At 45.9% G+C, this 15,001-nt stretch overlaps 1 pseudogene across 1 annotated transcript; it reads right to left on the bottom strand.

Moving 5' to 3' along the window:
- Positions 1–374: 374 nt before the first annotated feature.
- On the bottom strand, positions 375–14,286 carry LOC143595681 (serine carboxypeptidase-like 25; annotated as a pseudogene). Its single transcript, XR_013146566.1, has 6 exons — positions 13,998–14,286; positions 8,622–8,631; positions 1,596–1,726; positions 1,388–1,483; positions 686–791; positions 375–566 (listed from the first exon to the last, which is right to left on the bottom strand). The product of XR_013146566.1 is annotated as a serine carboxypeptidase-like 25 (transcript).
- Between the last annotated feature and the right edge of the window lie 715 nt (positions 14,287–15,001).

Raw genomic sequence — 15,001 nt, 5'->3', positions numbered from 1 at the left:
TTTAATCTTCCAAAAGGCTCTAGGAAAAGTGCGGTGAAGAACTTGCTTGAATAGCCAAAAATAGATGAAACATAAACAGGGTTTCTGATACTAGTACGACAGGTCCATGGTTAGTTGTGCTACTCAGTGTTTTAAAAATCAGTTTAAACCACCCCAGTGTTTGATAAATTGTTACAACAAACCACCACAATATTTGATAAATTCCCTTCAATTATTCCCATAAAATTTAAAGTCAAACTTTTAATAACAATCCGTATTCCTTTCAACTAATCCACCAACACTCAAATTTTCATAAAATCCTAAATTTTTCCTACCGAACAATCTAAGTCAAAAGGCAATCTTTTACCTTTGACCGGATGATACATTTAACATTTAACAATCATGGTCAAAATTACGACTCTTAGTCAAACTTTGACTTTTGGTCAAGCATTTGGAAGTGGTTGACCTTTTAAGAAGGACAACAATAGTTGCAATGCTGCCCTTGGCTTGAAAAGTGGCACCTCATGACCCGCCCCTCTCACCGTTGCAAACGTGAGCCCTTCGTACACCTCTGTCCATCCCGCCACCTTCACATAAAAGCCGGTTTTAGATAACACGTGTTATTAGTCGTTTATGAACAAGTTGTACATCAATGTCATACTAATTCATAGAGTTGTAGTTATGGTTGGAAAGGAGTCAAACTAACCTGTTTCTTGACATACCATGGGTACCATGGGACCTTTGTTTTCAACTTGAGTTGTGCTAGTGCATACCTAGTTGCTGTCACTGGGACCACCGAATCAACATCCCCACTGCATTTTTCAATACACAATGCTTAGTTAAAATCAAATTATTATGTAATTTTGTGCAATGTTTTAAAAACCGTTTTTTTACTCATATCAGTTTTGGCTAAATGGTATAACCGGTTGAACCAGGTTATACCAAGAGGTTCAACCAGTTGAATAGTTTACTTTGTAATTTTCTATAAATGCAACTTCAACTCCAAAAATAAACCAAAAGTAAATGATTCCATAACGGAAAATAATCCAAAAGTTAATCCATAATAAAAATAATAATAATACAAAAGCACTCAATTTATTAGTCCTAAAGTTTACATGTTTGAATGTTTGTTGCGTTAAAAGTAATTTTGATAAAATACGGGCCGCAAATATCAAAAATTTCTCGGACTTAAAACCTATTTGCCGTTAAAAACCGTTATTTTAGAAAAAACCGCCGGTACGATGTTCTAGCAAACCGGCCAAAAATACCGGGCTTAAAATACCGGCCTACTGTGCGAAATCCGGTTTAACCGGTTCAACCGGCCGGTTTGAACCGGTTTTTAAAACATGGGTCCTGTTTATTAAAAACGGGACACGCAAAATGCAAAAACAAATAGGATTTCGGAAACCTGAAGACGCAAATCCGCAATCCAGCAGCCATGAGTTCGCGATATATTGGAAGAATCGACACCTCGGTATCATTCCAATTCCGATTCAATGTCTCACTGCAGCAAAAAAAGTATCATTACTCATCACAAATGCATTTTTTTTAATTTTACTCCTTTTAACTTTCAAAAAAAAGCTATGAAGTTACAAAATAATAAGTATGAAAAGAACCTGCAAGCCGTCCATTTGTACGGTATTCGGGTCGTATTAGCATGAAACGCCTTTTGAACGTCTTCTCGGTTGTAATACACCTCCGCATACCTTTCAGTACACGGATCATAGCCCGAAATCCGTCTGTTTGTCTGTAAACACACAAATTCTTAAAATTCTAATAATAAACAAACGTGCCTAAAAAATCTCAATCATAAAGTAGGGTCTGGAAGAGTGTGAGGAGAGGACAAAATTTTCCTAGGCCCCAACTCAAAAAATTATCTTGTATAGTTGTATGACGATAAATAAAAATAAAATAAAACAAACTCCAGTAAACAAAAGCATGATTAAACTAGAAATAAGAGAAAGCGCACTGGGGCGACAAAGTGTAGCTTTTTGGGCTATGTTCGGCAACAACACTCCCCCCCCCTCCTATGTGTGTTGTGTATATGTTGAAATAGTAATCTTAAATATATATATAAACAAAACTTTAAAAGCTCTCTACTTGATTCCTACATTTTCTCAAGCCATCAGATCGCTTTATTTGTAAATGGAGGCTTTTCATGCATTTGACCGAATTTATGGGTATGAGTCTGAAGAGGTAGGTCCCAGCAGAGACCAGTTGGTCCCGCAAGACTCACCTTGAACAGGGACGTCTGCGCAAAGGCCATCTGCTCCCGCAGGACCCACCATGCTCATAGAATCTTACGCGCAGTACGCAAGCTGTACACGCAGGGAAAGCCTCCCAATGGTGAAGTACCCCGCCTGTTCCCGCAGTTGCGGATACAAGCCATCAGGGAAGGCTACCCGCAGACAGCAGGGCTACACGCACAAGGCAATAGTTACTTCAGTAGTCACATGAAGGAATGAGCAAGGCGGGAACAATCCCGCCAAAATGAGCCAGTCCGTATGATTCTGAAAGATCTTTTGTACTATACCTACCAAGGTATGGATAGGACAGACAATCTGACCAGAACAACCCATGAGCCAATCACAGGGTGACAGCTCACCGACAACAGTACGAGGAGGAGCACCCTCTAGTACTGTTTGTCACTATTAGCCGCTGCCTACTCACCAACTCTTACTGAGGGGCGTGCGTAGCCTACAGTTGGTAGAATAGTGTTACTGTTGGCCGTAACCTATTCACCAACCAGCATGGCCTGCGTATAATCCACAGTAGGTGGGACGTGCATAATCTACAGTTGGTGGAATAGTGCAGCCGACTTTGTTACTGTTGGCCGTAACCTATCCACCAACCAGTATGGCCTATGCATAATCCACTGTTGGTAGAACAGGAATACTATTCAGCCGGCTGTACCTTCTAGGAAACCTACCTTCGGCTATAAATACTCCAACATCTTGGAATGGTAAGGGCATCTGATATCTCAATCTTATCTAGCAATCTCTTAATATACTCTTATATTCAGAGCAACCTAGTCTGATTCTCACGCCGGAGGGTGGTCACAAGGAGGAACCCCCCCCCCCTTCTCAGTGACGAGCTTACGGTGTCTGTTTTGCAGGTCTCCTGAAGAACAGACTTCTCAGCTAGATCTCATCCGTGGGAAACATTACTTGACCCCCAGATTATCTATAATCTGTCCAGGGTTCACTTGGTGTTTCTTCATTGGCGCCATCCGTGCATAAAAGCTAGAACTATTTTAGTTTTTTCACAATTTCTGAAGAAATGGTTAACGTTACTCCGGTCCAAAGACCAGTAACCGACCAAGAAACCCCGGTAACAACCCCAGCACCTGGGGGAAACACCGGCGGTTATACAATCCTTACGAACACTACCCCGACTACCCAAGCCGGGGCAAGTGCAGTAAATATTCCACTGGGGTTCACCAATACCCAGCTGGAAAAACGAACGAAGGTCCCTCGCCAAACACTAGATCAAGTGAAGGCGTGGGCCGAAGCACGGCAAAGAGAATTCCAAGCCGAATTGGATGAACGCTTGCGTTCAGTTCAACAGGCTGACGAATTCGCCAGTACTCGCCAACACCTCAATATGAGCAGTGACTGAGAGTACTCAGACGACGAGTTGGAGTCCGATACCGACGCAAACCCTCGCCATAAGGCGAAAGGGAAGCGTAAGGAAACGGACGTCCAACCAAAAAGGAATTTTGGGGAAGCTTTTAAACCAATCGCGGAGAGAAACCCGCGTGACTTCTCCAAAACCTTTAGACCAACTGCTACAAATGCAGGAAAGTCAAAATTCGCAAGGGACATTGCGGAAGCAATCGCCCCGAGAAGTGCCAAACAAATGTCCAACATTGGCACTTATGATGGTCTATCCGACCCAGACGACCATTTGAACAGGTTCATTGCGGGGGCTACCGTCAGCAACTGGACGGAACCCACGTGGTGCTACATGTTCCAGATGACTCTGGTCGGAGCGGCCAGGGCATGGTTCGATCGTTTACCGATCCACCACATATATGACTGGGCGGACTTTCAGAACAAGTTCAGCCAGCACTTCAGCCAACAGAGGAAGTACACTGAAGAGCAGTGGACGATCCTCAACTGCGTGAGAGAGGAGGATGAATCTTTACTAGACTTCATCACTCGCTTCAACTCCAAAAAGCTAAGTCTCGGCAACATAAGTGAGGATCTGGTTCGCGCCGCCTTCATCCAAGGCGCCGAATACCCAGAACTTATCCGCACATTGACGGGTAAGGATGGCATGCCATCAACATGGGATGCCATCATGACGGCGGCAAAGCGCTTTGCCGAGACGGAAAAGCAACTAGGAAGGGATCTTCCCCAGAGTACACACCTCTACACGCAGAGGACAAGAGAAAACAATGTCCGGATCGCCCGGCAGAACAAAAAGAGGAGGCTAGGTATTTGGCAGTCAAGGGTAAACTTTGACACCTCATCCAGCTCTCGCCCTCTTGTTGGCGGAAGGGACAACACACACCCTTCAAACCGAAAACACCGGTGGACGCCACTCACGAAGAGCGTCACGGAGATATTTGCCACGGAAAAATTGCCATGGCCAAAAGCCCCATTGATCCGGCAGAAACCTAATGCGGATCAAAGCAAATCCTGTGATTTCCACGGGACAAAGGGTCATGGTACTGAAGAGTGCACATCCTTGAAGGATATTATTGAGACATTTGTCAAGGAGGGAAGACTTGCACATCTCGTGGCATCAATCAGGAAGGGAGGAAGGAATGACAACCGGTACAGAGGTAACGGACGAAAGCCCGTCGACATCAGCATCAACATGGTTCATGGCAAGGTCAGAGGAAGAAAAAGACGAGTGACAGAACCATGTGCGTGGAAGGAAGCTGAGGTGCGCTTCCCGCGAGTGCCAGGAGGCCCCAGCAAAGAAGGCCCCATCGTCATCAGAAGCCAGCTGGGGCATTACATCACTTCCCGCACTCTTGCTGACAACGGCGCTTCGTCGACAGTGATGTACAGGCAGTTCTTTGATAAGCTGGATGATGAAGACAAAGAACGCTTGGAAACGGTCTACGCTTCAATGGAAGGGTTTGACGGCAGTACAGAAACCCCCCTGGGTATCCTATCTTTCCCCGTTACTCTTACTGATGGGAATCATTCACGCACAGAAGACGTGGATTTTGTCGTGATGAAAAAGCCACACCACACATACGACATCCTATTCGGAAGAGACGGGATGGCAAGATTCAACGCCGTGGTATCTTCAGTCCACGGCATGATGGGATGGCCAACAGCTGAGGGTGTAGCGATGATCACTGGCATTCCCCAGGTATGCATCGCATCTGTCTCATCTAAACCCAAACCGAAAAAGGCTAAACCAACCATCACCGAACCGGAAAAATGGGCCTTCAATGGCAAATACCCCGACCAGGCCGTTACCATTGGACCAACAATCGTTGATCCCACCCGCACCCTACTCAAACGCTTACTGCAGAAAAACGCTGACATCTTTGCGTGGGCACCAGCTGACATGACTGGTGTACCCCGAAGTAAGGCGGAGCATAAGCTCAAGTGCGATCCGGCTGTTACGCCAGTCGTACAAAAGCGCAGAGTAATGGGGCCTGAACAAACTAACGCGTGTAGAACCCAAGTCAAGGAACTCCTTGACGCAGGCATCGTACGCGTTAGCAGATATCAAACATGGGTTGCAAATCCCGTAATGGTACCGAAGAATGACAAACAATGGCGCATGTGCATAGATTTCAAAGATTTGAACAAAGCATGCCCCAAAGATTGTTATCCGTTACCAGAAATTGATCTTAAGGTGGATTCGTTGGTACCATTTCGCCTTAAATGCTTCTTGGATGCGTATAAGGGGTACCATCAAATCCACATGGCCGTAGATGATCAGGACAAAACCGCATTTCGGACGCCCGATGGTACATTTTGTTATAAAATGATGCCATTCGGACTTAAGAATGCAGGGTCCACGTACCAACGACTGATGGACAAAGAGTTTCAGGCCCAAATCGGGAGAAACTTGGAAGTCTATATGGATGATTTGGTCATCAAAAGCCCCGAGCCAGAAGCGATGTTGAAAGACATTGAAGAAACTTTCAACACGCTCAGAAAGATAAACATGAAGCTCAACCTGAGCAAGTGTTCATTTGGGATGGAAGAAGGGAAGTTCTTGGGAGTCATTGTTACTAAAGATGGCTTCAGAGCGAACCCTGAAAAGGTCGAAGCCATTATTAAAATGGAATCACCTACCACCATCAAACAGGCTCAGACACTGAATGGACGACTAGTCGCACTTAATCGCTTTTTGGCAAACCTTGCGGATAAGTCGTTTCCTTTCGTGTCAACATTGAGAAACTGCTTAAAGAAAACGCACTTCCGCTGGACACCAGAAGCGGAAGCAGCTTTTCAGGAGATTCGGTCACGCCTGATCGAACTCCCAACACTTACAGCACCACAAGCGGGAGAGGAGTTAATCCTATACCTTTCCGCAACAGATAGAGCAACCGGGGCAGTCCTGCTAATAGAACGAAAAGGCATCCAGATGCCAATCTATTATGTTAGCCGTGTACTAACAGACGTAGAAACCCGGTACTCTACCCTCGAAAAATTGGTCTTAGCACTCATACACGCTTCACGCAGGTTAAGACGATATTTACAGGGCCACCCAATCACCATTCTCACCAACTTCAAACTCTCAAACGTTCTAGGCAAACCCGAATTATCGGGACGTCTAGCCAAATGGGCAATTGAATTGGGAGAATATGCAATTAAGTACAAGCCAAGACCAGCCATAAAGGGCCAGGTCCTGGCCGATTTTATTGCAGAAGTCCCCGCTTCGCGGGAGAAAGAGTGCCAGGAGGAGGCTCAACCCTCCCCAGCACAGGACATCAATGATGTCTGGCGACTCTACACTGATGGAGCAGCCAGTAACGAGGGTTCAGGCGCAGGGTTAAAATTAACCAACCCAGCAGGCCAAGAATATACTTACGCTATTCGGTTGGATTTTCCAAGTACGAATAACGAAGCCGAATATGAAGCATTCTTGGCCGGTTTGAGAATTGCGCGTAAGATAGGAGTGAAAAACTTGGAAGCCCACGTGGATTCCATGCTGGTGGCCAACCAAATAAATGGGACGTACACGGCTGTGAACGACACAATGGCCCTGTACCTCGCCCATGCAAAAACCCTTATGCGTGATTTTAGTGATTGTAAAGTCATACACGTCAAGCGCAGCGAAAACAAATCTGCGGATGCGTTAAGCAAGCTTGCATCACTAGCCTTCACCCACTTGGGAAAGGACATCCGCATTGAACTCCTCGAAGCACCATCAGTCCCGCACAAGGAAATTTTTGTCATCCAAACCGGTACAGAAACGTGGATGACACCACTTATAAATTACCTTGCAGCAGGAACACTACCAGAGTCAAAAACACAGGCAAGAAAACTACGCTGTAAAGCACTGAATTATCAACTCGTCAATGACATCCTTTACAGACGTAACTTTCTTGGCCCACTCTTAAGATGCGTGGACAACCAAGATGCTGACTACCTCCTAAGGGAAGTACACGAAGGCATCTGTGGAGTACACGCAGGTCCCCGCGCTGTTGTAGCCAAGCTAAACAACGCGGGATACTTTTGGCCGGGGATGCATACGGATGCACTGGCATACATCAGAAAATGCAGGTCTTGCCAACTTTACGCACCCAACACGCACCGCCCGAAGAATGAACTGGTTCCAGTCACTTCTTCATGGCCATTTCAGAAGTGGGCCATCGATGTGATAGGCCCATTTCCCACAGCAGCAGGAAATGTTCAGTTCCTAGTGGTAGCCATCGACTACTTCACCAAGTGGATAGAAGCAAAACCTTTAGCCCAAACAACCGCGAAGCATATCAAAAAATTTATTTGGGAATTTATTATTTGTCGTTTTGGACTTCCACAGAATTTGGTGAGTGATAACGGCACCAACTTTGCTGACAAGAAGCTACAACAGTGGCTAAAAGAACTTCAAATCACCCACACCTTTACCTCAGTGGCACACCCGCAAGGTAATGGTGAGGTGGAAAGAGCAAACAAGAGCATCGTCGATGGCATAAAGAAAAGACTCTTGGAACACAGATCCGGCTGGGTGGATGAGCTTCCGCACGTCCTTTGGGCAAACAGAACGCTGAAGAAGGCCAGTACGGGAGAAACCCCGTTCAGCCTCACTTATGGCACTGAAGCCATGGTCCCGGTCGAAATTGGTCTACCCTCACCAAGGGTCTTGAGTCAGCCAGAAGACAATGATGCGGAAAGACGGTTGGATCTTATGCTAACCGAGGAACGCAGAGACTTAGCCGCAGTGCGTGAAGAGAACTACAAACGACAAATGCAAAAGTACTACAACACGCGGGTAAAACTCTGCAACTTCAAGATAGGAGACTACATACTGCGTAACAACGAGGCTTCAAACCAAGAGCGCCCGGGAAAGCTGGCCCCGGTTTGGGAAGGGCCATACATTATCAAAGAAGTCCTGGGAAAGGGCGCATACCGGCTCGAAAGGCTCGATGGCACTCCCATCCCAAGAACATGGAATGGAGCTCAATTACACAAATGTTATATGTAGATCAATTCCAAAACTTGTAAAGGCCTAGAGCCACTTCTAATGGAAATGATTCTCCTTTCATAATGTGTTTACCTTTATACTTATGAACTTCCCACTGATACCGGTATTCACCGCATAAACGGGAAGAAGTAAGTCGTTACGTGTGGAAGGCGGAAAAAACCCGCGTAAACACAACGTTAATAAGGGAAACCTACACGCAGGTATGATGTAAGTAAAGTTTAGCCATCCTTGTAAGTGCAAGTGACGGTTTTACCCGCACAATCACGAACAAGGAAGCAAAACTTCAACCTATCATCTACCACGTTCAAAGGTTATCCTAAAAAAAAAAAAAAAAAAAAAGATGAGGAAAACCTACACGCAGGTCAGATATGGGTAAAGTTTAGCCATCCTACTAAGTGCAAGTGACGGTCATACCCGCACAATCACGAAAGAGGAAGCAAAACTTCACACCTATTATCTACCACGTTCAAAGGTTAACTTATCCTCAAATAAGGTAAACCTACACGCAGGTCAGATGGTAAAGTTTAGCCACCCTACTACGTGCAAGTGACGGTCCTACCCGCACAATCACGGAAGAGGAAGCAAAACTTCACACCTATCTACCACGTTCAAAGGTTAACTTATTCGAAACACTTGGAAAATTGCTAATTTAAACTTAAGTATGTAAGTCATATAACGTTTATAAAGCAAGGAATCCAATGAATCAAGCGGTCTTAGCCGCGCAAAGATTTACATTTCATAAATATTCTTTACAAGAATGGCCGGGTAACTACCCGCCTACAAGAAAGTAAATCTATACAAACTAAATCTATCCTAGTAGCGGGAAGGGATCTTCAGGATCAGGCTTCAGGGCCACTTCCACTTGGACCAGCGCCGTCAGTAGAGCGTGGCTGTTCAAGGTAAGCCTTAAGGATAGGTAGCCCGTCATCAGCAGCAGCAATTTCATTCACCTTCTCCACCACCGGATGCGGGAAGGCGGCGTATTGATTTACTGCTTGGTCATATATGGCTTCGGTATCTACATTGTACAAAGGGAAGTTGGATGGCGGGACGCCTTTCTCAACAAACCCTAGACCAAGCAGGAAGCCGACCCGTTCCCCATCCTCGTGAGAAGAGTTGAGGGCTGCGCTCATTGCATCGTCGTAGGATGTCTCTGAGAACACCCGATGCACAACCTACATAAGAAAATATACAAGTGTCAGCACCCTATCTACAAAGAAAAGCGTGAAGACATGAAGATAGACATACCTGAGACAACGCTTCTCGAAGAAGCCATTCCTTGGCAACCAGAGCTTCTTTAAGGGCGGCTTGAGCTTGGGTGCAGGAGCGTTCGGCTTCGCTTTTGTTAAGGTTGGCAAGTAGAACTTCCTTTGCGGCAGCCTCTTCGACGCCCTTAAGCTTCCGCTCGGTATGGTCAAGCACGCCCCTCTGGTCCAAGATCTCCTGGAGCTTCTTGGCATCTTCCATCGCCAAGGCATCATGAGCACGTTGGAGAGCCTCTAATTTGGCCTTGAGCTCCTCATTCTCCACGCGTAAAGGCTCAGCAACGGCTTCAGCCTTGGTGGCCCTCTCGGTTGCGTTCCTCGCAGTCTCCTTAGCTAGCCGAAGCTGTTCGTTAACAGCTTGGGCAGCCTTGGAGCGGGCCTCGAGTCGCGCTTGAACCTCAACCTCGAGGGCCTTGAAGGCCTTCTCCTTCTCCGTAGCAGCTGCGGACAGCTTTTGGTTCTCCTCCCGAAGAGCCCGCGCTTGAGATATTTCTTTGGCGCGAGCTGCTTTCAACTTGTCGTTTTCACGACAAAGCAGCTCGACGCGCGGCTGCATCCGGGCTTGGAGAACCCGAAGCTCGTTGGTTAGCCTACCCTCCTGGTAGCTAGCCATGGCTTCCCCCAACGCACCATGGGGAGCAGCGTGGCGAGCCCATTCCACGCACTCCACAGGGGTACGAAGGGTTGTTCCTCGGCGTATGTTCCATCTTGGAACATACACTTCATTGGAATCCGACACTGCAAAAGAAACAAAGCAGTTAGGAAAAGATGATAAAAAATACAAAAAGGCCAAAAGAACCCTACGCACCTGTAGGGTCGATCACTGGCCGATAACCACCGAACCCATCACCTGAACCTAAGGGAAATCCATCCAAAAGGTCAGGCAGATGGGAAGGTAACAAAGATTGGCAAGAAGCCCCGCGCGTACCTGAAGGTTCGGCCGTCGAAGCCGATGGCGGGGGCGGCATGGTTTCCGCCGCAGTCGATGGCGGAGGCATGGTGTCCGCCGCGGTCGCCGCCGCGGAAGAAGCAGCAAAAGTAACCGCCGGCTCTGTGAAGGATGCTGTAAAAATCGCACTCACAGCCGGCGGTGACGTCATCTCGGCTGGAACAGTCGGCTCAGAATGAGCAACTGAACCAGCGGTAGCAGGCGCAGGCGCCTGGGTCGACGCCTCAGGTAGGCTGACCAAGCCCACCGTCATTGGCGGAGAGGTAGTACTCGGGCCCTCACCCTGGAATGCGCCAACATCCACGCCTGCGTAAAGAAGAAAAGTGTTAAAAGACTTGAGGATTAAACTACGAAGATAAAAGCTAAGAGTTGTACTTACGGGTTTTCTTGAGCTTGAACGTACGGACGGGCGGGGACGAACCCGATGGAGCCGGTCTCTTGATGCCGGTCACCGTCGTCGTCATTGGTTCTCCGGAGGTAACAGTCGTAGCCTCCGGAACAGTGGTCTTCTCACCACCGGGGTTCCCCGCCACCTCTTCACTATCTGACTCAGTGTCAGATAGGAGCACTGGATCGGCTGTGGAGGCCGCCTTCTCCTTCCATTTCCCGCCAGCAGCCCTCTTCTTCCGCACTAACGGAGGACCATCTGCGGATTCCTCAGAAGAAGACAGGATGTAAGGAATTCCAGCAGCGGGTACAGCACTGAGGGGTGGAGGAGAGAATAACGCCTTACCTGGCCGCCGGTGGCTCAGGATCTCGTGGCCCAGCGGATAGACCTCCACAAACCGATCCGCTGTTTGCTCCAGGATGGGCAACTCGTTCTCGTCAAGAGCACGAGTACCCACCCGCACAGGGTCGTCAGCTTCCCGCGGGTACAGGAGCGACTCCAAATTGTTCCCCTCTGAAAGAAAAGAAACAGTTAGAAGACAAACTCATATCAGCAAGAAAGACAAGACATACCATAAGGAGTAGAGTTCAAACCGTATTCGAGAAGGATGGGAACCTGAGACGCCTCCTTCCATACCCGGCTCATCCCCAGCATCACCATCTCGGACTCCGCAAACCGGTAAACCGGAGATTGGACCCGGGATATCTTCGCAAACCATCCCGCCTCCTGGTAGTTGGTGGCGTGGTGGCTTGGAATTGCCTGGCCATTTTTAAACTTCATGGCAATGGGGATGGCGCGGGCAGAAATGTAGAAGAACTCCCGCTTCCACGATCTTAGACTGCGCTCGGTCGCGCAAATCTTCAAACCCTTGATCCGGGTTGTCAGGGTGTACCACCCCTGGATGCACCTCCAAGTATAGAAGGTCATCAAGCGGTCCACATAGGGCTCAATGCCCAGAATCTGGCACACCCACTCGAAATGGCGAATCTTGGCGATCGCCATGGGGTGCAACTCGGTCAGATGAACACCGTGCCTCTCAAGGACACGGTAAACAAACTTTGTCAATGGGAACCTAAGATTCCCATAGACAAAGAATGCTGCATAAACCCCGATCTTGCCTCTGGGGGCATCGTACACGGTCTGATGGGGTTCAGGAAACTCAGGCTCGAAAGGATCGAGCATGAACTTCCTAACAACATACCGGTACTGATCGCCGGGCAGAGCACACTGGTCCCGCAAGACTCACCTTGAACAGGGACGTCTGCGCAAAGGCCATCTGCTCCCGCAGGACCCACCATGCTCATAGAATCTTACGCGCAGTACGCAAGCTGTACACGCAGGGAAAGCCTCCCAATGGTGAAGTACCCCGCCTGTTCCCGCAGTTGCGGATACAAGCCATCAGGGAAGGCTACCCGCAGACAGCAGGGCTACACGCACAAGGCAATAGTTACTTCAGTAGTCACATGAAGGAATGAGCAAAGGCGGGAACAATCCCGCCAAAATGAGCCAGTCCGTATGATTCTGAAAGATCTTTTGTACTATACCTACCAAGGTATGGATAGGACAGACAATCTGACCAGAACAACCCATGAGCCAATCACAGGGTGACAGCTCACCGACAACAGTACGAGGAGGAGCACCCTCTAGTACTGTTTGTCACTATTAGCCGCTGCCTACTCACCAACTCTTACTGAGGGGCGGTGCGTAGCCTACAGTTGGTAGAATAGTGGTACTGTTGGCCGTAACCTATTCACCAACCAGCATGGCCTGCGTATAATCCACAGTAGGTGGGACTTGCATAATCTACAGTTGGTGGAATAGTGCAGCCGACTTTGTTACTGTTGGCCGTAACCTATCCACCAACCAGTATGGCCTATGCATAATCCACTGTTGGTAGAACAGGAATACTATTCAGCCGGCTGTACCTTCTAGGAAACCTACCTTCGGCTATAAATACTCCAACATCTTGGAATGGTAAGGGCATCTGATATCTCAATCTTATCTAGCAATCTCTTAATATACTCTTATATTCAGAGCAACCTAGTCTGATTCTCACGCCGGAGGGTGGTCACAAGGAGGAACCCCCCCCCCTTCTCAGTGACGAGCTTACGGTGTCTGTTTTGCAGGTCTCCTGAAGAACAGCCTTCTCACGAAGATCATCCGTGGGAAACATTACTTGACCCCAGATTATCTATAATCTGTCCAGGGTTCACTTGGCGTTTCTTCAGAGTCTTACCAAACCCAGATAACCCTTAAACGGTTATAACATCTCATTATATTAAAAATTAATCTTACCAAATATTTGATATTAAAATCCTATAAAATAGGAATATATTAAAATTAATATCCAATTTTCTTAAAAAGAGATATTATTTATAATTAAGAAACAAATTTATAGTAAAAAAAAGAATAAGCGGGTCATGAGTCTCACGAAACCAGATACTTTTAAACGAGTTATAACATCTCATTTATTTGTTAAGCCCTTTCATTATCAAACCTTAAGTATATTATTAACTCCCTTAAAATAACAAATATATAAATATTAGAAACCGATGAAAACCACCCCTATATAAAAAGGGGGCTACATCACCACTACAACCCTAAAATGAAAATCGTCACTTTGCTGACGTGTTGAAAATCCACCATTTTGTAGCCCTACACTACTCATAGCCTAATAGTATTGTTTTAAAAGAAAAAGGAAAAATAAAAACTAAAAGGATAATAAACCACAGAAAGCTAAAATGGTGTTGGAAAAAAAAAAAAAAAGCCATACAAATTTTGTTAATACCTGACGTGGGCGTGGGGCAAGTGCATGGTTTGACGGGAATAGTGATTGCTACCATCATCAGAGTTGTTACAAGGTGGTGCATAAATATTGTACTGGTCAATATTTCCGAACTCCTGATCCATAGCATAACTGTACAGTGATTCACATTCGTTTGAATTCTTTTGCCCCCGAAAATCACATGTGTTTATGAGTTTGGTGGTACGTCTTGTCTGATATCATTGCATGGCTTCCACCAATACGTCACCGTTCCAAGGTTGTCGTAGTAGTTATCCGTCACTGCGTTTCCGACCTAACACCAAATTACAATTCATAAAAATGAATTGTAACATGATTGTATCGACACTCATATACAGTAGAAACTATAAAATAATACACGGACCACCAAAATTTATTAATTAAAAAAGTTATTAATTAATCGATAAATTAATAATTATTAATTTATATATTAATTAATATTTTATTTATTTATAATAGAATGTTCTGACCCACCCAAAAGAAAATGTAGTTGCACAGTTGTTGACTGATTAAGAAATTATTGAAAGCGTTATTGGAATTAATAAAGATGATATCGATGAAGAAGATGATGAAAGTTCTACAATGGAGCCCCTTCGCGAAACGAAGCTATTAAAGCGGCAATCCCATTGAACAATTTTTTGTTGAGCTATGAGAAAATAACACCAAAAGTTCTTACCATGCTAAAGAAAATTAGAGACGAGATTCAAGGGGAAATTGATTTCAACAAAAACAAAATACAATTGAATCATTTTTCAAGAAACCTTCATAAATCATTCATGTAATATGCTATATATAAGGAATTATTAATTTATATTTTATATGGGGTCTAAAGAAATTATCAAAAATGTATTATCTTATAATTTTAGCGAATTATTAATTTAGCATCCTATCCCCGAGTCGGGTCCGGCAAAAAATATTATCTTAGAGAGTTTATCAAAAAAATTATTAAATTTAAAATATTAATGGCTGACGTGACACACCTTATGCTG

Source organism: Bidens hawaiensis, unplaced genomic scaffold, assembly GCF_021521415.1.
Source record: "Bidens hawaiensis isolate Kalapana, Puna unplaced genomic scaffold, B.hawaiensis_p1.1 tig00045464_1, whole genome shotgun sequence".
Taxonomy (NCBI): Eukaryota; Viridiplantae; Streptophyta; class Magnoliopsida; order Asterales; family Asteraceae; genus Bidens; species Bidens hawaiensis.
This window is presented reverse-complemented; position numbering and strand designations above follow the sequence as displayed.